The following is a 24723-nucleotide window of genomic DNA, read 5'->3' as shown; positions in this document are numbered from 1 at the left end:
TGGCTGCCATGCTGGCGTGATTTAATTTTACAGCAAGGGTTTTTGCTCCCTTGAAGATTAAAGTAGTGCCATATTTCGTGTTTTTGTTCAGTTTCAGAATTGTAGTTCAAAGGTAAAGTTTCAAGCTGAGGTCTGAAGATGCTTATTTTTGACTGATAATACACACATACAAACTGAGAGAAGTTAGTGCCTAACCTTGAAATGTTTTATTGGTCTGGTAGCTATAATAAATTAAATGCCGAAATACTTTATTTTCTTAAGTGCATGCAAATGTTATATAGCTACCCCTCTGAAATTAAAATGTGCTCATGGTACTACAGATGATATGAAATACCAGAAAGAAATCACATGACATTTTACAGAAAGCCAAACTTGTATGCAGAGAAACTGCAGAAACAGCTTCAGATGGAAAAAAGTGACAGTAAAATTTAAAACATATTTTCTTTGCATGTAATAGTTTTGGGGTTGAATTAAGGGAAGCGCTAACACTTTGTAATAATAAAAACTTAGCATGTAACCTTTAATTCCTAGCAATTTCTCTGATAAAACAAATGATACATTTAAGTGACAGTCTAACATAAACAGTGTTCCTGCATGGACATATGAATTTTTTGACAGTGCTCCATTTTAGTGATATGTTTGAGTGTGTTTTCTTTTTCTTTTTTTATTTTTATCTGACTATCTCTATTTCATTTTGATTCAGCAATTCCTGGGCAGTGGGCTGCTAATTAATTCTGTTACTTCCTGAGCTGCTTTAAGCCTGAAAACAACTTGTTTCCTGAGATGTTCTTCTAAATCACGTACATAGAGCACAACTCATGGTTTGCACTATCTTATAAATGTCATAAGTTAGAAAGAAATGTACAAGTGTTGCTGATTTGAGAAAGTGTTACACTCTGGTGTTAGTATCAAAAGAGAATCTTGTGATACCAGACATATAGTGCATTTTTGAAAGAAAAAATGAAAAAAATTGTTAATTTATTTGCTAAAAATAGTAGTATTAACATAGAAAAGCCGCGGTGCTGCAGTGGTAGCATTATTGCCTCACAGCAAGAGGCTCTCCCGTTCGATTCTCGGCTTGGGTTGGGAATGCCTTCTGTGTGGAGTCTGCATGTCCTCCCCGTGGTTGAGTAGGCGTTCGAAAGACATGCGTTGAATGGGCGTGCCTTCGTTGAAGGTTGGGTGTCGGGCTGGCAACTCGACACCATAAAAACCAACTGCCAATCATTAGCAGACCAGAGTTCCACTGTGGTGACCCCTAACCGGGAAAAGCCGAAAGACAAACAACAACAGTAGAATTAACACACAGAACATAAATAAGCTATACCAGAGATTGAATTATTCATTGTTTTAAAAACTTTCTACACAAGATATGACTTGATAGTACAATCACATATATTTGTATATAATACACAGACACACAAACACACACACACATATATGCACACATATTTTTCATAATCTTTTGACTGTACATCACAGAGTGAAGGGTTTATTGAGGATGCATTTGACATTCTTTCAGAAGGCCTATAATACCATCTTGCTTCCTTGTGCACAATCAACTTTGCTTGAGATATTAATGTCAATATTAGAATAATGTTAATATTAATAAAGTGTACCTCAAATAAATAGTTGCATTTCTTGCTTTGTTTCTCTTATTCAAGTATGTTCAGCAGTCTTTGTTTTTGAGCGTTTGCTACTAGCATCAGCTTCCTGACATGGTAGTATCATACTCCATTTTTGGTTTATTGATGCAAATATGTGAAGATTTCATATTTTATGACCTTTTGCAAACATTCCTCAAAAACTGAAGCCCTCTACATCCCACAGTAATGTTTCATTTGAGAATACCTCCCGTATCCTCTCAGCTTGCTGATGATATCTTGATTCCTAATGCACATATTGTTCATTAAATATTGCACTCGCTATCAGAATAAATTTAATATTAATGCAGTACATCTTTAAGTCATAGTTCTGTTATTTGCTATGTTTGCCTTACCAAAGCATGTGTAGGAAAAATGGTGCTAACACTCACTGCTTGCATAAGCCCTGTTACATGCCATCACTCAATTACTAATTTATTTATACAAATAAAGAAAAAAAATTATATTTTTCATGATAGTTTGTAAACAAGTATTCAGTAACTATAGCCTTTTACCATTACACAGTGATGTTTTCTTGTTGTTGCTTACCCTAGCTAGTCAGCTGACAGATACCATCTAATGCCCAAAGTAAATGCAATATTAATATCAATATAAGAATAATGTTAATGTTAATGCAGGGTACCTTAAAATATAGTTATATTTCTTGTTGTGCCTGCCTTACTCAATTGTAGTCTCAGTAGCTCAACAGGTTGTACACTTGCCTTTGGTGCTGGACAGTCAGAAGGCTATGCTTTCTATTCCAACACCTGGTAGATGGGTTCATTTTCTAATACTGACACTACAGTGCAGTATCTAAGGGGGTGCTGCAATACTGAATAGGTCATCTTGCTAATAAGACATTAAACCAAGAATCCATCAGCATGAGATAGTGGTAGCTCAGTTAGATTTAAAAGATTTCATAGTACTTATCAAAAAAGAGTAGGGGAAGTTCTCCACTACCCCATTCGAGTTTCGCCTAGTCAAGCATAAATACCACTTTGGGTCTCTCTTGAAAGGAGGCCATTGGCCTAGTGGGACTAACCTGGTCAGCAAAGTGTAAATAAAATAAATTGCGCTTGCTATCATTTTCCTTAATATACTTATTGCATAGGTCCCCCCATAACATGACACTTTCAAACTCCATTTTTGCATTAATAATTTAAATATGAAACAAAAAAAACATGTCCTTGTAATATCATGATCTATTACAGAAAGTTTAGAGTATTATTTCATGACCTCCTATATGAAATGCACTTCCTTGGTGACTGCTTGTGTAAATAACCATTAACAGTTTATTACTGTAAATTGGGTGTGATGGTGGTTATAATCCCACATACAATTTCCACATTCATCTTAAATATATATAAGGTTTATACTTTTGTTGTAATGATAAGTTAGTAAAAGCATGTTATACTGTAACATTTTTATTTATTTATTTATTTATGTTATTTTACATTTGTTGACCAGGCTAGTCTAACTGGATATATGTCCATTTTCCGTAGAGGCCTGGGGAGATAAGTTCCGTGAAAACAAAAAAAAATCATATATACAAAAATTCTTATATACAATGCACATTGCAGGTACAGTACAGAGATAATCAAAGATGGCAGAAATTCATAACATAGTGCAAAAAATGCAGGTACAATACAAAATGCAGGTTCAATACATAATATAAAAAAGAAGGCAGCTTATTGTATAATTATATTAGTAAAAAAGTTATAGGTTCATAGGTAGGTACTAGGCTATCTGCCCGAGGGCATTTATAAGTCTAGCCAGAGTGTGTCGGCTTTTGCCGCCCCATTGATTAATTAACTGATCCTGTGTCAAGCAGAGTCAGTGAAGTGATCCCAGGGGTGTATTTTCTGTTACCCATTCACTCGTCAAGGTTTCTCTTGAACAGTGTTAGTGAGGGGCTCTGCCTGATGTAATTTGGAATTTTGTTCCAAAGCATGGGGAGTCTCTGTGACAGGAATCTATCCCTTCAGCATGTTCTATTTATTGTTGTAGTGAGGTTTAGCTCACTAGAGCGCGTGGCTCACAGTGACTTGGATTTCTTTAGGTGGAGCATGTCCATCAATTCTGAGTTGGACATGGCTTTGTAAGTCAGGCAGTGATCACCTCTGAGTAAGCGATATGCCACTGAGTACAGCTGGAGTTTTTTCAGTCGGGCTGCATAGGACATATGTTTGAGGCCAGTAATCCTCTTGGTGAGGTACTTTTGTGGTCTTTCCAGCTATTGAAAGTGTCTTGTGAGGTTCATCCCAAATGGGGCATTGTGCTCTATGATGGGTCTAAAGAGTAACGAGTAGAGGGGCGCTATAACTTCTTTATTTCTGGATGCGAACCCTTTAGTAATTAGATGGGCCACATAGAAGGATTTCCTAACTACTTTGGCAATATGATTGTCAAAGGAGAGATTACTATCTACCTGGGTCCCCAGATCTCTTATTACCCCTTTTGTATTAAGGGGGGTGCTACCTATGTGGTAATTCGTGGGTGTTTTGTTTTTCCCAAATGGGATGACTATGCATTTTTTGGCATTTAGCTTGAGGCTATGACTTTGACACCAGGTGTCCGTCTCAGTAAGGCCCTTTTGGAGGATGTCCGCGTCAGCCGGAGAGTCAATTATGGCTCCCAGTTTGCAGTCATCGGTGAACTTGGTTAGCCATAGTCCTTCTGTGTTTGCCTGTACTTCTGAGAAATATATGCCAAACAGTAGGGGGTCCCAGGACCGAGCCTTGTGGGACACCACTTGTGACTGGTCCAGTGTCGGACCTGGACCCTGCTATTCTTACCATGTGAGTTCTGTCTGTAAGCCAGTTGGTAACCCATCTCATGACACAGGGGTTTATGTTCAGGCTGGTGAGTTTTTCTGTAATACCCGAGTGGGGAATGGTGTTGAAAGCCTTGGCAAGGTCAAGGTAGGCTGTGTGAACCACCATTCCCTCATCTATGGCCTTGGTGACTGTCTTGAAGAAGTCAACCAGGTTTGGTAGGCATGATCTGCCCTTAATAAAGCCGAACTGGGTCAGGTCAAGTGTTTGGAGGTTCCCAATGTCTTTGTTAATGAGTTCCATGATGATGCGCTCCATAGCCTTGCAGACCAGGCTAGTCAGGCTTATGGGGTGATAGTTACCAGGGTCAGTTGTGGCCCCTCCTTTGTGGAGAGGAATAATCATTGCTGTGCACCATTCTGTGGGCACATAGTCTGTGAAGAGGCTAAGGTTGAACAGTGTGTTTAGGTGGGGGGTTAGTTCGTTCTGTAGTTCGTGTAAGACACCGCCTGGGACACCATCTGGTCCCACTGACGCTGTGTTTTTGGCTTTTGAAAGGGCTGTTTTCACCTGTGCATCTGTGATTTTTGGGACACTGCACTTTTCCGGTATTGTTGTGGGCCCTTTTGGATGTGAGAGGGGGGTGACGTTTGCACTGAATCTATCTGCCATGATGTTGGCAATATCAGTAAGTTCAGTATATTTTGTGCTATTTTGCACTAGTTCAGTGCATACCTGCGAGTTGCCACTTAGATTCTTGCATCCTTGGCTGTTTTTCTTTCAAAGTTAGCCTTGGATAATTTCATGAGGGACCTTAGTTTCTTACTGATACTGATCAGGGATGTCTTTCCTTCTGGGATTTGCTTTTTTTCTGAACTAGTTTCCTCCTTCTATTGTATAGCCTGTTTATTGCAGGGGTCCACCAAACTAGTTTCCTTCTCTTAACGGAGTGAGTCTTGGTTTTGCTAGGGATGGCATGATCCATGCATCCTTGTAGGTGCTCATAAAGTGCATTTGCAAAGGTTTCTGCATCTTGGGCAGCATTATTCTTTAGCGTGGGGGTTGTGAAACTTACCACCTCTGTCTTAAGTAAGGTGAAGTCTGCTTTAGAAAAGTTTTTTACTGTACTTTCCTTAGTTGGGGGTGGTGGTGGGGTGTGGACATCCAGAGTGATTAGTTTATGGTCTGATATAACCAGTGACGGGTTGACCTCTGGTGTGGAACTCCTGTCGCCCATGTTGGTGATGACCAGGTCCAATATGTTTTCACCTCTGGTAGGGGGTATAGTTGTCACAATAATCAGTTTCCAGAAGGTGTAAGTAACAGTATCTAGAAGGACAAGGTTTTGTTGTTATTAAGGAAATAGAACTTGATTAATGAGAAGTAGAGTGTAGGCAGAACCAAGTTAGGAGACCTAGTTTATTAGTCAGGTTTAGCACAGGGGCACAACCACTGTGTTCTGTAAAGTTTCAGTTTGATTTTGAAAAGTGATATAGAGGGAATTGAGAAAGTTCACTGGGAAGAAGGTTCCAGGATTTTCCGACAGTATTAGAGAAGAGAGAGTCCTCCGCCCTGTTGTTTGATTTACAAATATTTACAAGAAGTTTATGTGATGATTGTAAGGTCTTCAGATTAGTATAGGGGATGATGAGGGTAGATAGTACAGGAATACTGGAAGGTTGGTAAAGGGTCTTATGGGCAGTGATCAGTTGGTGGAATTTAAGCTGATTTTATAGTTCAAGCCATCCTAACTGCTTTAGATTATAACAGTGGTGGGTTCTGAATGGGTTGTCTATAGCAAATCTGGCTATGTTATTGTAGGAGTTTTCCATTTTATTGAGGTTGTTTTTAGATAGATTAGTATATATGGGTAAGGCATAGAGGAGAGTAAAGATTACATGAGTGTGAGCAATAATTATTCTAGCTGCAGGAGAAAGGAAGGGTTTGATCCTGTAGAGACAGCCTAGTTTTCTGTTAACAGTTTTTAGAGTATTATTGATATGGGTGTCGAAGTTAAGGTTGTGGTGATACCTAATAGTTTGGTAGTTGGATTTGGGGATATGGGAGTATCATTATTGGATGTTACTGTGAAATCTATTGGGGAGGACTTACGAGTAGAAGTAAAAAGGAGGAGTTTAGTTTTTTGGGGTTCAGGAGGAGACAGCGCTGTGTAAACCATTGTTCAACTGTATTAAACACCTTTTGGGTAAGGGAGTGAAGTTCAGATATAGATGTGGCTGAGCATATAAGTGTGGAATTGTTTGCATATTGTATGCATGTAGCTTGGGGGATTGCTAGGTGAAGGTCATTGATAAATATAGAAAAAAGGAGGCGTCCTAATATGGACCCTTGAGGGACACCAAGGTTAATGGGCAGGTGGGTAGATAGAATGTTGTGCCAAAGCACAGCCTGTTGTCTGTTATCTAAGTAGGACTGGAACCATTTTATAGCGAGTGCATCTAGTGACAGGGATATGAGGATATTTATAAGTATCTAGTAATTTACCATATCGAATGCCTTGGACAGATCAATAAACAGTGCAGAGGAAAGCATATTGTGGTTATGGTTTTTGTTAATGCAGTCAGTAAAGGAAAGGAGGGCAACAGTAGTGCTGTGGGAAGGTCTGAAACCATGTTGACAGCTGGATAGTAAATTATTTTGGATTAGGTGGTCTAGCAATTGCCTATGGATGCATTTTTCCATGAACTTTGCTAAAGGAGAAAGTAGGGCTATGGGACGGTAGTTGGAGAATTCAGTAGAGTTTCCACCTTTATGAAGGGGGATAATATGGGAGACTTTCCAGATTTTAGGGATGTGTCCTTCACTGATGGTTCTATTGATCTGAACGGAAATGGGATAGGCAATGGATTTGGCTGCTTTTTGTAGATATTCAGCGGGTAGTTGGTCTGCTGAAGGAGAGGATGGTTTCAGTTTTTGGATAAGGGTAAGAATATATGTTGTTGGGACTGGTTGGAAGAGAAATGGAGGGGGTGGGGTAGTGTTAGAGTTAGATATAGTTAAGCTATGAGGTGATAACTGACTGGCAAGAGTCTGAATGGCCTCAGTGAAGAAGGTATTAAAGGCATTGGCAGTATGCTTGGGATTCTCCTGGTCTCTGCCTTGTGGGTTTGGTGTGATGGATTGACCTGGGTGTAATAGTTGGTTAATACTCACCCAGAACTTTTGTGGTTTATTATGGAGAGTCTGCTGGAGTTGTAGGTAGTAGTCTCTTTTGTCAGAAAGTATAGCTTTTTAGTGTCATTTCTCAGCTGTCTGAAGTTTTGTTGTTCTACAGGGTTTTTAGTCATTCGATATTTATTCCAGTATTTATTTCTGAGATGGATTTCTTTTGGTTTCTTCTGAAAGCCATGAGGCAGATTTAGTTCTCATTCTAATAGAGTGGGTTGGTGCATGGTGGTCTAGTATGGCTAGGAAGTTAGAATTAAAGTATTTAACAGCTTCCTCCAGTGGGAGGTATTTTAAGGGAGACCAGTTACATGCTCTTAGTTCGCTTTGGAAGAGATCGGGGTTAAAGATTTTCTTGGTTCTAATTTTCCTAAAAATGGTTGGAATGGGTAGATTGGTCTTATGCCTGATGATGTAGGTAAGTGAGTGGTCACTTACATCATCAGGGAGGATTTCAGCTTCATATGTCTGGGGATGATTATTTATGAGAATCCAGTCTAAGGTACTTTCTTTCTTATTAGGCTTGTTTATCCTGGTAGGGGAGGTAATGGTTTGAGATGGTTAATATGGGTGGTAGGGTGGCTACTGCTACAGCACTTCCAATCAATCTTAAAATCACCTAGGATTATGGTTTCTTGGGGGAAATTTTGAGATAACCAGCAAATGATATCTTCTATGGTGGCACTGTTATTACCAGGAGGTAGATAGATACAGATAATATAAATGGATTTGAAAGTGTTAAGTTGAAGTTTGGAAATAAGAATTTCAGTGTTAGAGTTTTGAGGTGGTTTATAGTCATAGGTAGTAATCTGTAACCCTGATTTAAATAGGATAGCTATCCCCCCACCCTTCTTGGCTGCATGGTCAAGTCGCAAGATATTATAACCGGGTGGGATGACTTCATTGTCTTTAGTTACAGGTTTTAACCAAGTTTCTGTTAAACATAGAATGTCAAGGAAGTAGACTTCCAAGAGAGCATGGAGTTGTGCAACTTTGTTATTTATGGTACGTATATTGAGGTGAGCTATTAAGAGCGAGTTTGGTGGTTTGGTAAGGGAATGAATAGTAGAGGGATTGGGGTTGAGGAGTTGAGTGGTAGTAGCAGTTGTTGGACCTGGGTTTGGGTGAATGTCTCCATCTTTTAAAGAGAGGAGTTGTATTTGAAATCTAGGATTTGGGAATTTACTGTATAGGTTTAGAGATTTTCTGGGATTGAGAGAGTTATGTCTAATGTGGGCCATTCTATGATATTTTGTCAGTAGATAGTTGGGTGTAGATGTTATTTTAACATGGTTAGTGAGGATAGGTAGAGAAGAAAATGTAGTTTGCTTATTCGGGTAGTGAAGGTGTGGATATAATGGGTGTTCATAGGAGGTAAGCAGGTAGGCTAAAGTTAAAGGTGGTAGAAGTATGAGTATGAGTAACAGCTGTAACTGGACTAGAGTGGGTAGTTTATACATTTAGATGGGTAAATTGTTAGGTTTCTGTTATAGGCATGGAAGGATACTAGGTGTGGATAGGGAGAGGTGAAGGGTGTGGTGTGAGAGATAGGGAGTGGTAAGTAAAGGAGGGAATTGGAGTTTGATGGCCAATGGTAAAGTTCTTTGTGATTGATGGGAAAGGGAAGACGTGTGGTTAAGTGGTATAAGAGTAGGACCCCCCCCCAGGTGGGTGGGAATTGGGGGTAGGGTAGGAGAGCGGAGTGAGCACACAGGGCGAATGCTAGTGTCCCTTTACTGCATGCTAGTGTCCCTTTACAGGGGCAGCCTAGGAGCACTGCCTGATGAAGAGACTTGGTCAGAGTAGCACAACAGAAAAAGAAGGCTATGAGAATCACACTGTACATGATAAGAAACAATTCATTAACAACACATAGCCTTACTCATCTGCACTAAGTGCTAGGCAAACTGTTGTAGCCCAACAGACTGCATTTCACAACAGCATACAGGCAAAAAAAAAAAGAAGCAAAATTAAAAATGCATTCATAGTTAAAATATTAGCAGTAAACAAATTTTATAACAAGGCTTCATGTTGCCAATTGTATTTACAGCCATATAAGCACACTGTTAACAAACATTAAAGCAAGGAAACCAAGTACTAGACCCAGAGAATATGTGTCGTATGAAGACATTTATGTTTATTACAATAGAGTCCCCCCATTATACTACAACTACCCTAAGATGCAAGAGCCAAGTATTCACACACACACACACACACACACACACACACACACACACACACACACACACACACACACACACACACACACACACACACACACACACACACACACACACACACACACACACACACACACACACACACACACTCACATACACAAACAAAACCATTTTTTGCAAACACCTGTATGACTATACACCTCAAGTATCTGCTGTAGATTAGATGAATGAATAAATTCATAAATAATGGTCCAGAAATGTATCCTTGCTATTGTGGTCAGAACCTTACACAGCTACCTTGTGCAACTTCCTTCTGCCTTTTCAACTTCTTAGGTCAAAAATCAAGAGATGTAGCAGGAAAAAATTTTAAATATTCTCCTATATGCATAGAAAGTTATAGATTCATTGGTGATTTCTATGCATGCAGTTCAGGAGACCATTAAGCAGCCTAGCTCAGATTCCCAATTACTCTGTCAGGTTAAGTGATACGCTCAACGTCACCCAGTAGACAAATGAAAGTGAAAAGATTCAAACCCTGTACACTTGGAAGAGGAAACATCCATTAACAAGTCAAAAGCTTTAATCCTCTGTGCTAATTAATACATAAGCTTGCTGCTAGAGTAACAAACAATGCATTATTAATCCACAGCAAACATTTTAAATATTATTCTATGGATTTAACAAAGTAAACCCACTAGACAAAGTGTGCCTTTCCAGGGGCAGTCCAGGAGAGATGTCTGGCTATGTGGTGTGGTCAAAGTCACATATTAGGTTAATGAAAGGGGAAGGATTCAAACCCTGTACTTCTGGCTGCAGGAAGAAGTTTATTAATAGTCCAGAGCCTCAAGTGGGAGACAGCTCTACTTCACTTATAGAAGTTAACAGTACAGCATGTATTTTCTGGACAGTAAGAACTATGAAACTCGAATGCTGTAATCCTTAAGGATTTACAAGAAAAAAGAAATTAAAGAGGGACAAGTCATAAAAATGAGACAAAATCAGAGATAGTATGAACAATTAGAGACAGAAAATAGGTGAATTGCTCTCTCTTACAAAGCTCTCAGAGCAACAAATTTTGCACCAACATACATTTTCTAAACAGCAAGAACTATAAAATTCTAATGGCTGGCATTATTGATTGACTGCAATTCTAGTAACTTATCTAGAAATTAAGTAAATGAAAGTCTGGAAGTTTGTGCAGAGGATTAAGGCTCCAAGGACTTAATGAGCTTCTTTCTGTAGTCAATCACATAGGATTTGACTCTTTCTACCTCCATTTGCCTACTGTGTAACTCTGAACAAGTCACATAATGAGACAATTCTCCTGGTGTCTCCCTGAAAGATGAGCTAAGGAACAAAAAGACAGGACATAAATATTTTCAGAAAGCATTTTCTGGTAAGAATTATGTCAACTCAAAATGCTTGCATTGTTGATAGCAGTCCTGGGAATCCTGGCTTTCTACACAGTATAGTATTCTAAAACCCATCCGGCTCCCTGCAAGGCATTGTCAGTGAAACCTGTGTTCCTGTCTTCTCCTGCTCTAATCTCCAGAATGTACCCTTTTGGAAGTCCATACTAAGGAACCCACAAACAAGGACATTGTATCTCTAAAACCCATCTGGCTCCCTGCAAGGCATTGTCAGTGAAAGTATGTGTAGTGCTATATCTATTTTTGCCAGTTTGAAGGTCGCACATACTTTCTTGTAGGTCGCTGTACGCTTCCCTGCCAGGTCAGCCAGCAGCCAAAGCTCTCCCTCTTCTTGCCCACTGAATTACCCTACTCTCCCTATTTTACATATTTCTGCTTCTTCCTGTCCTTTAAAATAACCTTACTCCCCCTCTATATTTCTTTACCCCCTCTCTTGTTGTACGTAAGCTCCCTCCTTTCACCTAACAGGATTTCCCCCTACAGGGCTCTCTATTGTATTAAACTGACTGCCCACTAGGTGGCGCTGTTCCACCATTACACTGTCTCTAGCTTCTTTCCTACTCCTCTCCTTATCTCACCCATTTACTTCTTAGATAACTCTTTTACTGATCTCAGTTTCACTATTCTCCTTGGAATACCCATTCCACTTCTCCACTCTACATTTACCCATCCCTATCCCTCATAGCCTCTGACCTTCTTCTACTGTTATTTCTCTTTCATTTCCAACCACAGCTCTAACTTGCTGTCAGTCTTTTTAGTTAGCATAACTGTGCAAACTTACCTTCTGGCTCTCACACTCTACTGATTGTTTTCCTCCCATTTTCTCCTTCCTTTGGCTCTGGTCTCTCTTCCCTATTCCTTTCCATTGTAAACCTGGTCATTCTCCTTCTTCCCTCATCTCCTTGCCTAGCATTCCTGATCCAGACCCTGTATCCTCATGGACATTTAATTTTCTCATTACCCGACTCTACTCCCCCCTACCCTTTTCCCCACTCTTCTGCCTGTCTCTACTCACACCGGCTCACCTGCTGTAGTTAATTTCTATCAGCTCCGGTCTGCAATAGCTCTCATCACTCATCCACCACCCCTTTCATCCCTCTCACTCCTTCCCCCTCTCCCTAACTTACTCCCCTCACTTTATTTAGCGACCCCATCTAAGGAGGCGCCACCTTTAAAACTACAATCCTGTCCCTGGCTGCTACGCATCCCTGGCTCCGGCATTCGCATCTACCTACTATATGTATATCATTTGAAAGTCTTAATTGCTTAAACAAAGTTGTAAACTGCATTATGTTTGTGACAGCCTTTAATGGTCAGCTTGAATAGTGAACCGTATGTACAATGCTCTCTGGTGCAAATGCTCACTTACTGTAGTGCTTTGCACGCGGTCTCTGCTGATTTGCTGTTAGGAGCTTGTGTGCTTTTTTTTTCTGATGCTTAACCTGTGGTTGCTCTAGTTTTATATTTACTGCAATATATTTTTAAACTGTTTAATTAAATCTGTTTTAGATAGCTGTTATTTGTAATCTGTCTGGATTTCCCCTAAAGGAAAAGTATTTTTAAACACTCAGGCTGCTATTGATTAGCATGAGGCTCCTGTAGCAGCTGTGCAGGGCTTGTGTCGCTCAAGTGAAAGTGTGCTAGCTGTTTGTAATAACTATTAATAGGCAATCTCTATCTGAACCTAAAGGAAAAGTATTTTTAAATGCTCAGTCTGCTATTGATTAGCATGAGGCTCCTGTAACGGCTGTGCGGGGTTTGTGTCGCTCAAGTGAAACTGTGCTAGCTGTTTGTAATGACTATTACTCTCTATCTGAACCTTAATGCTATGTGTGGCTGGTTTAACTTTGCACACTGAAAGTGTGTTATCTGCACTAAAACTGCTACATCCCTATCTGAACTTGGATATTGTGCAGTAGCATTACTATATCAGCGCTCTGCACATAAGGTCAAAAACACAGCCGTTTGGGGCTTGTGCTAGATAAAGAAATTGGTAAATGTGCTGGTAGCACTCCGAATTCTGTGCAGTCGCACTACTATCTCAGTGCTCTGCACGCGGAGTTAAAATAACAGCCATTTGGGGCTTGTGTTACCTAAATTAATTGGTAAAGTGCTAGTCGCATTTAAAATACCACTCTGAATCCATATATTAAATGGGGCTTGTTTTGCTCAGTGCTCACTGAAATGGTGTCTATCTAAAATTCAACTCCTCTGCCTCTAATCTGAATACTGTGCAATCGCTCAATTAACTTGGCGTTCTGCACATGGATTATGCCCGGTTAACAAACAGCTTTTCTTCTATTTTTTTCTCAATTTTTTGTAAAACTCTTGTTTACAAGATACCTCCTAGAAATATGTAATTCAGTTGAGAAATACGCAGTTTGAGACCTGCACTAATCCAAATTAACTGGAAATGTGCTAATTGCATTTTAAAATGCCACTCTGTCTGTAACCCAATGTATTTATATGTACTTGGAGTAAACCTAATATTGTCTCTGTTGCTAAGCTCTAGCTGAAGTTTAAAACTCCAACCTGCCTGAAACATTAAGCATTTCAAACATTCCAGGACTGTAACCTAGATATTCAGACTCCGTTGCTTAGCTAATCTGTGTGCTGTGTCTGCTACTAATCACATTTTACTCTTTCTGTGCTTTGTTAATTTGTGTTATAATAGTATTTGAATATGTTTGCTTTAGCCAATTTTTAACTTGCAAACTTACTGTGTATGCCTTAACTGCCTGATTATAAACTCCTGACTCTCTCTCCTTGCATATTTCAGCTTGTGTTCCTGTCTTCTCCTGCTCTAATCTCCCGAATGTATCCTTTTGGAAGTCCATACTGAGGAACCCACAAACAAGGACATTTTATCTCTAAAACTAAAACCCATCCGCCTCCCTGCAAGGCATTGTCAGTGAAAGTATGTGTAGTGCTATATCTATTTTTGCCAGTTTGAAGGTAGTACATACTTTCTTGTAGGTCGCTGTATGCTTCCCTGCCGGGTCAGCCAGCAGCCAAATCTCTCCCTCTTCTTGCCCACTGAATTACCCTACTCTCCCTATTTTACATATTTCTGCTTCTTCTTGTCCTTTAAAATAACCTTACTCCCCCTCTATATTTCTTTACCCCCTCTCTTGTTGTACGTAAGCTCCCTCCTTTCACCTAACAGGATTTCCCCCTACAGGGCTCTCTGTTGTATTAAACTGACTGCCCACTAGGTGGTGCTGTTCCACCATTCCACTGTCTCTAGCTTCTTTCCTACTCCTCTCCTTATCTCACCCATTTACTTCTTAGATAACTCTTTTACTGATCTCAGTTTCACTATTCTCCTTGGAATACCCATTCCACTTCTCCACTCTACATTTACCCATCCCTATGCCCATCCCCATAGCCTCTGACCTTCTTCTACTGTTATTTCTCTTTCATTTCCAACCACAGCTCTAACTTGCTGTCAGTCTTTTTAGTTAGCATAACTGTACAAACTTACCTTCTGGCTCTCACACTCTACTGATTGTTTTCCTCCCATTTTCTCCCTCCTTTGGCTCTTCCCGCTCCGTTCGCCCTACGGGCTCACTCCACTCCCCTACCCTGCCCCCAATTCCCACACGCCCCCAGTACCTCTACATGTATTCCTAGCTAACCCCTCCCACCCAAACCAATTAACTAATCACTATCCTCTCCTTACCACCCCTCCCTTTCCTAATCCTCCCAACCCCACTTGACCCACCCTGTCCTCCTTACTCAGTCTCTCTCTCTCTCTGTAAAGACTTACATCCCCTTCTACTTCCTCTACCTCTTCTCCTCAATTAACCTGTAAACTTCCTCAAACATCTCTCCCTTCATTTTCCTCACATTCTCCAAGTATGTCCTCCCATACCATTTATACTATCCTTGTCCCATGCTCCCTTCTTGTGCTACTAATTCCTCTTTATTTTGCTACTTCTTACTCTTCCAAACACCCCTATGCCAACCTCCTACTCAAACCATCCCATGCACTCTCCCAAAACCATTTCTAACAACCCACTTCCATACAATAACATCCTCTCTTATTTCTCCTAACCTACTGCACCTATTCCACCCCAAACTCTTCTCCACCACAACAAATATCTTCACTCTTAAATCACTACCAGCCTCAAACAGCTTCTTTCTCAATAAACCCAAAAAGCTAAAAGTTATTCCCAATAATGACCTAGCCTTATCTGGAGATATCCATCCTAACCCTAGCCCTTGCCTTACAACAAACTCCTCCCCACCCCCACTTCATCCATTACACACATCCATTCTCCCCCCTCCCTCTTCTTCTACTTCCTCTCCTAACACCCTTAAGTTCTTTACCACAAATGCCCAAAGCCTTAATAACAAAATACACTAAATACAAGCTTGGATTTCCCACAACCAGCCTGACATCCTAGCCATCTCAGAAACCTGGCTAAAACCCCATATTGCTGACTCCGAAATCCTACCACCTGGATTCCAAATCCATAGAAGTGACTGTTTAAACAGAAAAGGTGGAGACTCTGCTCTAATCTACTCCAACCTTCTCTCACTAATCCCTCTACAAACTCCATTTCCAAAATTCAAAAATACTGAACTAACCGCTTGTCTCCTACAATTAAATAAACATAAAAATATCAACATCTCTACCCTTGAAAATATTCTTCACTGGGCCTTAACTAAAATAAAATTCGAAACCTACATTCTAGGCGATGTTAATATTGATTGGAATAAAATCAACTCACCTTCCCCCTCCTTATTCATCAACCTCTACAATTTCTCCCAAGTAATTCATACAACTACTCGCCCTAACAAACACCTCCCCCCAAGATCCATCATCGACTGGGTCCTAGTCTCCCATCCTAATAAAATAACTCTCTGGTACTATCCCAGACACATTCAGTGACCATCTCCTTGCTTTCATACATCGCTCAACCAACAATGCTAAACACCACCACTATATCCAGACTCGCAATCTCAGCAACTTCAACCCCTCAAATTTCTCAAACACTTTTAAATATATAAACTGGCAAATCCTATATACTCTTCCCCTCGACAATGCAGTACAATATTTTAACTCTATCTTCCTGAAAACCCTCAACTCCCAAGCCCCACCAAGAAACAAACAAATCAAGACTAATTCTGCTTCTTGGCTATCCAAAGAAACTAAATAAATCATATACTGTAGGGACAAATCCTGGAAGCTCTACCAAAAAAATAAGATGCCTTCTACCTTGCTTCAATACACCCAACTCCGCAACCAAGTAAAGAAACTAATCACCTCAGACAAAAAAAACTACTACAATAAACTTCAATCCAACAATAACAAGAACCCAAAACAATTCTGGAAATCTATTAATTCCCTACTCCACCCAGGATCCAGAGATAATCCCTGCTCTGACCCCAGCTTAACTGACTCAGAACTAAGCTCTCACTTCAACACATTTTTTACAGAATCCATAGCTAATCTAACCAAATCTTTTCCCGACAATAATCCATCCAACTCTCTTTCCTCTACACCCAGCACCCCTAATAACTGTATGCTTAATTTCCAACTCAAACCTGTACCAACTACTTTCATAAAAAGACTCCTATCAAAACTAAAGCCTTGCTCAAATTCCCCAGACAACTTACCCTCCTCCTTCCTCAAATTCGCTGCTGATGGTATTGCTCTCCCTATAAGCATCCTAATTAACAGATCTTTAAAAGAGTCTTATGTACCCAAACTTTGGCGATCTGCCTTCATTCTACCCCTTCACAAAGGAGGCGAAAACTACAATATCTCTAATTTCCGCCCAATTGCCCATCTCTCACCATTATCAAAAATACTTGAAAAATGTGTCCATCACCAACTTATGCCTTTTTTAACTCAGAATCTCCTCATAACTCCTACCCAGCCTGGCTTCCGCCCTGGCCACAGCATCACTACCGCCTTACTATCCTTCTTAGACACAGTAAATCGAGCACGTGATTCTGGATTACTAGTATCCACAGTAGTGTTAGACCTTTCCAAAGCCTTTGATACCATCTGCCACAAGCACCTTCTCTTTCATCTCTCCAACCTTCATCTCTCCCCTGATACCCTCCAGCTACCTATCTGACAGATCTCAAGCTGTCAGGTGGAAGAACTCTACCTCCTCCTTCTTGCCAACACCCACCGGTGTTCCCCAGGGGTCCATCCTTGGACCCATGCTTTTCAACATTTTCATTAACAACCTTCACTCAATCATCCCTGATACGACAGTTATCTAATATGCAGATGACTCTACCTTAGTCTGTGCCACCTCCAACCTACCTGAACTCCTGACTAAAACTCAAACAGCTTTTTCCACTACTGAAAACTGGATACACCAAAATCATCTCTCTCTCAACTCTAATGAATCCAAAATTCTTCTCTTTCCTCCCTTCAGAAATTTCTCCTTTAACAAGAATGCTTTCAAAGTCCTTAGCCAAAGCAACTCTGCCATTGAAGTGGTCCCTTTTGCAAAACTCCAAGGCATTACCATAGATGAACACCTTAAATTTGATATCCACATCCAACAAAACATAAAGAAAACCCATCAAAAGCTAGGCATGCTCTATAGAAATAACCGCTTTCTCTCCAACTCCACAGGGCAAACTATTGCTAATACCTACCTCCTACCCTCTCTATTATATGGAGCCCCTCTACTAACTAACCTATCTTCTTCCAACACCTCTAAACTCAAAACTTGCTATAAAAAAATCTCCAAATTCGCAACTAAATCCAAAACCTCTACTCATCACTGCCTAACCCTACAATCGCTGAACTGGCTGGAACTCTCAAACCTCCTAGACTATTTCCAACTAACCACCGCGCACAAATTAATATTCTATCCAGATAAATGCCCAGCCTTAACAAACATCCTTCCCCCCTTACATCCCAACCAGATCTCTGAGATTGAACACCAAAATTTAATCTCTGTCCACAAACCCAAACACCCTGCAGGCCAACTCCTTCTTTCTTTCACTGTAGGCAAAAAATGGAACTCTCTCCCTCCTTCACTCAGGACTACACCTAGCTCTGAATCCTTCAAAACCCTGCTTTTCTCTTACCTATCCACTAAATGTAAATGCTCCTGCTTTCACCCTACATAGCAATCTTAAGAATTTCCCCTTTGAGCTATCCATACTCCTGCTCTTCTCTGCACTATTACCTCTTTTTCTATTCTCCTAATTAAACCTAAGCTAACATACTCAGAGTAAGCATCTTCTCTCTCGACTCCAAGTATTGTATATATTGTAAATATCAAGTAATTCACTAATGCTTATTGTCCAGTCAGTCTAAACTTACTGCTCTGAATGTAAATACCTACAAACTGTGCTACCTATGTCAAAATTGTATTTCAATGTCAATTTATCCACCTGTACCTGATTGCATATATGTATTTACCATTGCATTATGTAACCTTTGTATCCATATATGTATGTACTTACCATTGCATTATGTAACCTTAGTAGCCATATTGCTTATTGGAGCTTTTCTCCCCGGGCCTCCACTGAAAATGGGCACACCACTGGCCTAGTGGACTTCCCCAGTAATCAAACTGAAATAAAATAAAATAAAATAAATAAAATAATATTGGCAATCAAACACACACGCGCGCGAGCACACACACACACACACACACACACACACACACACACACACACACACACACACACACACGCACACACACACATACACACACACACATCACAACACAGTAATTCATAAGCTTCAGTGAATGAAACAACTCACCAAAACAGTGCTTACCTTGCTGCTTTCACAGTAATAGCAGCAATAGGCAGCAATAGTAATTAATGTATTAATCAGGAGACCACAACGTTCATTGAGCTGTAAATATCACAATAACATCACAAAGTTTCTCTTGCTCTCTCTCTCTCTCTCTCTCTCACTGGGTCATTTGAATAGCCAATAACAGAGACTCCCTGAAAGTGGAGCAGCTGAGAGGAAATGAATGCTGTCAGTTTGCTCGATAAGTGTGAAGAATTGTTAGTGGAAACACAATACACACTCTGGATATTGTAGCTAATATTCAGTATTTGAATCTACACACTCCTGTTACTCTAGGCCTTTTCTCAAACTGCTCTACTTTCACAGAAAGAGATAATTATCTTATCACTCTCTCCTGATATTCAAAACCATGACGAGTCAGTGCTGTAGTCATGGAACAATTTTCTCTTTGTAATCTGTTGAGAGTACAGGGATGTTCAGAGAAAGACATTATTTTGTAGCTTCTTGTCTGTCTGGGGCTCAGACTATCCAAAGCCTATTTCAAGGAGATGTATATAAGCTTATCTGTGTGGTTAGCCATAGCCCTGATTCTTGAAAATGTGTGTGAAGATTGGGGGAAGATGGACGAAGGCTGCCAGCCTAGTCAAATAGAATTTGATACATAATTCTATCATTTGTATATATAAATGTAAAATACAGGCTTGTGTTCTTAAATGAAAGAAAACACTGTAAAATGTGAACTTCAAGATTGTTGCAACATTGCCATCTGCTGTAAGGAAAACTAAGCCAAGCATTTCAAATGTTCTTTGAAGTTAAAATTATCTAAATAGTGGTGCCGAAGTGGCTGTCTGAACACATTCTTTCTATTGTCTTAACTTAAGAAATAATTGCTAGAGTGTACATGTGAAATGTCTTTTATTGTTGTAGTTTCCTGAGCAGGTGTTAGCTTGCTAAATAATGTAGTTTGTTGGCCTGGGAACTCCAGACTAAGTGTCAAAATGATGTCATGTGTATACTGAGAAAACCTAAGTGTCAAAATGATGTAATTTGGGAGGGCCTAGCAAAGATGTTTGTTAGTGAGTTTAAAAACTATTGTTCAGAGAGAGACTGTGAGCATTTTTGATCTTGATATCCCACTTATCAGCAATCTGCCTGTTGCCTTACGTAAGTAGTGTCTTAGAAGTATGTTTTCTTGTAGTAATAGCTAGGAACTTAGAAGAAAGTTCGACAAGTGTTTTTCTGTTATATCAGAACTTTCCTACTGTATTGTTTTATGTGTCTGTGTGATCTCTGAACTCTTAGATATCACTGTGGTGTAGTAGTATTGTCTTGTATTTTAATTATTTATTAAATATTTTTAAAAACCTTTACCTGTGGTTGGTTTGTGTAGAGATAAGTAAGTAGAGTACATTGCATATTTATAGAGTTTACTGTAATAAGCTACTCTAATAAGCCTTAGACTGAATAGTCACATTACCAGTTGGATAATAATATTGCACAGTAATAATTGGGCACCCTTTTAAGGGCCTTTGGGTAGCTGATAAGTATTAGCTGGTGGTGGCAGAAATTACTACCGTATAGTCTGGATAAAAGGGCACATCTGGAGAATCTGTGTCAGCCTTTCCCAGGAGTGTCTGTGAAGCTGTATAAATACTTATCTCAAACTGTGTGCGGTATGGCAGCTACCTGGGCAGGGACATGAAGCACTATTGGGACAGAGAGGGTACTGGAGGTTAGCTTGCCAGCTAGTCTGAGATCTGGACCCTATAGTTGTGCCAGTGGGGAGTCTTATTGGGGACCTGGAGAGCAAGGGAACAACCAGCCCCAGACTGACTGTGATCTCTGTGTGTACTTAAGGGAAATTGTACTTTAATGTGTGTATTTGTTATCCTTTCCTCTTATATGAGATGCCCTCCCTGGTGTTAGTGGTGAAGATTGAGGCTCCTTGATTGTTGGACCAGGGCACGGTCATCACATTTCTAGTGACAGTGGTTGGGATAAAATATCCTAACATTTCTGGTGGCAGTGGTTGGGATAAGATATCCTCACATTTGTGGTTCACAGTTGTTGGGATAAGATATCCTCACATTTGTGGTTCACAGTGGTGGGATAAGATATCCTCACTTGTGGTTTGCAGTGGTGTGGGTAGACTGAATCCTGTAGCTTATGTACAGTAATCTCTGAAGGTGTTTTGTACTCTAAATAAGCCATACAGCGTATACTCAGAGTTCAGATCACAATTGTTTTATTTCTTTTTTTAGCTTAGTTAGTCAGGGTGAGCAGGCAGCATGTCAGCACAGGAGTATGGAAAGCTGACAAGGAGCCAGCTGGTGGAGATGTGCCAGGCTAGGGGACTGGTGAATGGAAACCTGACTAAGGCAGACCTGATTGCAGCCTTGGTTACAGCTGCATCAGAAAACAGCATCCAGGGGGACAATCAGACTGGGACTGAGACTGAAGGTGAGCCAGAGCTGATTGTGGGTACTGATGTTCCCTTGGACAGGGTAACTGCAAAGGTAGAGATCAGTAGTAGTACCCAGGTTGACAGTGAGGCACCACTGTCAGAGGATGCCAGACTTCCTGTGGAAGGGGAGCTGGGAAGGGTTACAAGGAGAGAGTTGAGACAGGCTCATCTCTCAGACCTTACATTGCACGGCCTGACCCAGCTAGCTAGGGAGGCATCTGATTCTCAAGGGAAGGGGGAATTTGTATACTGGGACAAAGGGTTACTATACAGAGAGTGGACCCCTGAGGGAGGGCTAGAAGGTGAGAGAGTACAGCAGTTGGTAGTTCCTAGAGCATACCATCTTGCGCTTTTAGCCATAACCCATGATATTCCCTTTGCAGGTCATATGGGCATAAAATGTACAAAGAGGCATATTATGCAGAACTTCTATTGGCCTGGAATTTCCAGAGATGTAACAGGGTACTGCAGGACCTGTGAGCAGTGCCAAAAGGTAGTAAGCAGGAGACAAGGTGAGATCTCCTTTGATGCCTTTGCCTATGATTGAGGAGCCATTTCAGAGGGTAGCTATGGATATTGTGGGTCTTCTGAGGGGTCTATATTACAACATCGAAATTCAAAAACTTTGAATGTTATAATATCAAACCCTTTAGTGTGAAAGCTGAGAATAACGGCTCGAACATCAGCTTACCTAGGGTAAGATTTGGTGGTCCGTGGCTAACCTTATTTACAGCAGTGTGGTGTGATGGTTATGGACCAGGTTTAGGGAAGTGAGCGAACGGAGGTTATGGATTGGGTTCAGGTAAGTGTGGTGCAATGGTTACGGACCGGGTTAAGGTAAGTGAGTGAACGGACTGGGTTAAGGTGAGTGTGCGGTAGCTAGGGACTTTTGGGTTAGGGCGCGGGTGAGGTGAGTGTGCAGTAGTGACAGACTTTAGGGTTGGGGTGGGTTAAGTGTGTTAGCGTTAGGGCATGGGTCAGGTAAATGTGTGAGTGTGTGAACATGAGGGTTAGGGTGGTGTAGATGAGTTAGGGTTAGGGAGCGGGTAAGGTGAGTGTGCGATAGTTAGGGACCTTATGGTTAGGGTTGGGTTAAGGTAAGTGGGTAGCTAGTGGTGTATGTCTGGTTTAGTGAAGGGCTTTATGAAGTGTATGTGTGTGGATTATTTATTTTGGTGTGCTTGAGTTGTGTGTATGTTTGTCGGAACAGTGAATTTTTTCCCTGAGAAAAAATTTGCTATTCTGACTGTTCGGTTTTCTGGTGTTTCGATTAAATGGGGTCGATATTATAACATTCGATGTTTTTAGACTTTGATGTTATAATATAGACCCCTTCTGAGTACCCCAAGTTCCACAGGGAAAAAGTATATCCTAGTGGTTGTAGATTATGCTACACGATACCCTGAGGCAGTGGCTTTGTTTTTTCTTGATATGTTGGTCTTCTAAAATGAATACTAATAAATGTTAGATTTTTGGGCTGAGAAGCTGGGGACTAGAGACATGGATGCTGTGGGAGTAAAACAGGTTAGGTAGCATTATTGTTTTGGGAGGGTTGGTGAGAAGTGGGCTGGGTTAGGGTGAATGCCAACTTCCAGAAGGATGTTAGTAAGTCTATTTGCTATGTTTATTTGCTTTTTTGGAGTAATGTTTAGGTATAGGTTTATTTTGGAGGGGGTTGATGAGGTATTAGATATTATTTACTTGGGATAAATATGTGGGGTATCATTTAACAGGCTAGGTGAAATGAGCATGGAGTTGGGGCGGGTGTATATTAAAAGCATGAAAACGCTTCTGAGCGAATATGGAAACAGCAACACATATTCATCAAATCACATTTAAGCAATTTGATGAATATGTCATAGGACAAGGAGATAGTTGGCCAACTTCACAGAGTTGCCCTTTCCTTCCCTATAGTGCGATCTCAAAGCTGGTATATTTAGTTAGGGGGGTGTGGGGGCCGAAGGGCCCCCACCTGTTTATGGTGTTAAATTATTTTTTTTTTTAGCGAATGGCCACTTAAGTTTTTTCCCTAGGGAAAAATTCGATTAAGTGGTCATTTGCTATTTTCAGGTTTCGTTCATTATGTGTCGACTTTTATATAGTCGTACATATGCACTTTCGGTCTTAAAATATAGACCCAGTTGGGGTAGGAGTTATCAGATGGAGGTTGAAAGAAAGTGTTGGAGAAATGGAAATAGTTATTATTTATTTATTATTTATTTATTTAACATTTATTTACCGGGAAAGTCTGATTGGGTTTTAGCCCATTTTCAGCGGAGGCCTGGGGAGAAAAGCTCGATGACAAATATTAACAAGCAACCATCATTTTAAATTGAAGTGTGCAATGAGTTTTACGTAATACATATCTCAATACATAGCATAATCCACCAAATCACATTGAATAATAGAGAATAAAATTTATACATACAGTAGATCATGCAAATATCACAGTATATGGCATACCAATGGTATCTAGTATACAAACCTTAGTCTAGAGCTGAGAAGTTAGTGAAGGAGAAATTGGAAAGAGAAAAAAATTACAGCTAATAGAGAGGTAAGTTAAGCTAAGTAACAAGAGAAGAAGAGGGAGAGGAATATGGGTATTAACACAAGGGGAACGTGGCTATAGTAGGTTTATGGCTATACAGACATGGGCGGAGGGTGATGGTAGAGAATAGGTGAAATGTAATTAATAATTAGTAGAATTTATTATAATATATATAAGTAAAAATTCATTAGCTGAGGAAAAAGTGGCAGTAGTGTAAAATGGGTAGCTAGTGAAAAGGAAGCAGGCTTAACCAGGGCCAGAGCAAGGCACTTCTAGTCTTCCAAAACTGTTACTAGTCTATTGCTTAACAGATTTAAAAAATGTGTGTATATCCATGTGTGTGTGTATGTGTGTGTGTGTGTGTGTGTGTGTGTGTGTGTGTGTGTGTGTGTGTGTGTGTGTGTGTGTGTGTGTGTTAAAAAATGTGTATATATGCGTGTGTGTGTGTGTGTGCGTGTGTGTGTGCATGTGTGTATATATAAAATATAGAAAGTATATTTATGTATGTGTATGTGTATATATATATATATATATATATATATATATATATATATATATATATATATATATATATACATATACATATATACGTGTATGAGCCCTGACATTCCTGGTTGCTTATTTTGATTGACAGGAAAGCTGTCAACCTTCGTACAGGATCACTGTAATACTAGGGCTGGATATTATGTCTTTTCTCTGGTACTGTGTGATCTCAGACTTGATATATTTAAATAGAAAGGGTTGGGCATAC

The sequence above is a fragment of the Protopterus annectens genome, chromosome 3.part0 (assembly GCF_019279795.1).
Source record: "Protopterus annectens isolate FY-2018-M chromosome 3.part0, PAN1.0, whole genome shotgun sequence".
Lineage (NCBI taxonomy): Eukaryota > Metazoa > Chordata > Ceratodontiformes > Protopteridae > Protopterus > Protopterus annectens.
This window is presented reverse-complemented; position numbering follows the sequence as displayed.